Genomic DNA, 860 nt, shown 5'->3' with positions numbered 1-860 from the left:
TCTTATGGGACCATGTCCCATATGCAGTTCATCACTGACTGAATGTCCTTATGTGGCACATGACTGTAGTTCAGGACTGCTATGGCAACAGCAACGTGTCAGAGACACAGAAACTTTCTATCCTATTCTGCCACCCCTAAAATGTTGTCCTCGGGCACATGGTCTGAGATGACTGACTACCATGTCCACAATCCAGCCAGCAGGAAGGGAAAAAGGGGGAAGGGAAAAGAGGAGAGGAAAGACACATCTCTTCCCTTTAAGGACACCATTGAGGAATTGCAGTCATCCCTCTTGCTCACATCCTGTTGGCCAGAACTTAGTCATCTGGCCACACCTAGCTGCAAGGGTGGCTGGGAAATGTAGGCTATATTCTGAGCAACATGTGGGTAGCTGCTGAAGGTGTTGGAGCCCCTCATGGGGCACCCTGTGATGTAGGTAGTGAAGTCCCTTCTCCACCACACATACTTTTATAGGAAGTGGATTGAGCCAGCCTGGGAGTGCAAAGGTTGATTTTTCTACACTACTGACTGAGGAGTGTTTTTATGTATCCTATAATCTCTGAGTAAAAGGCTGTTTAACCTTTCTTGGAAGGCAGGTTGTTTCACATGCAATTGCTTTGGAGAAAGCAGCAAAAAGAGTATCTGGAACAGGGAGAAAAATGGCCCTTTTCAGTCAATGGTTCACACCTGTAATCCCAGCACTTTGGGAGGCCAAGGGGAGTGGATCACTTGAGGTCAGGAGTTCGAGACCAGCCTGGCCAACATGGTGAAACCCCATCTCTACTAAAAATACAACAATTAGCCAAGTGTGGTGGTATATGACTGTAAGCCCAGCTACTTAGGAGGCTGAGGCAGGAGAAT

The sequence above is a fragment of the Colobus angolensis genome, unplaced genomic scaffold (genome assembly GCF_000951035.1).
Source record: "Colobus angolensis palliatus isolate OR3802 unplaced genomic scaffold, Cang.pa_1.0 Scaffold146, whole genome shotgun sequence".
NCBI lineage: Eukaryota > Metazoa > Chordata > Mammalia > Primates > Cercopithecidae > Colobus > Colobus angolensis.
The sequence above is the reverse complement of the archived record's forward strand: the minus strand, read 5'-3'. Positions refer to the sequence as shown.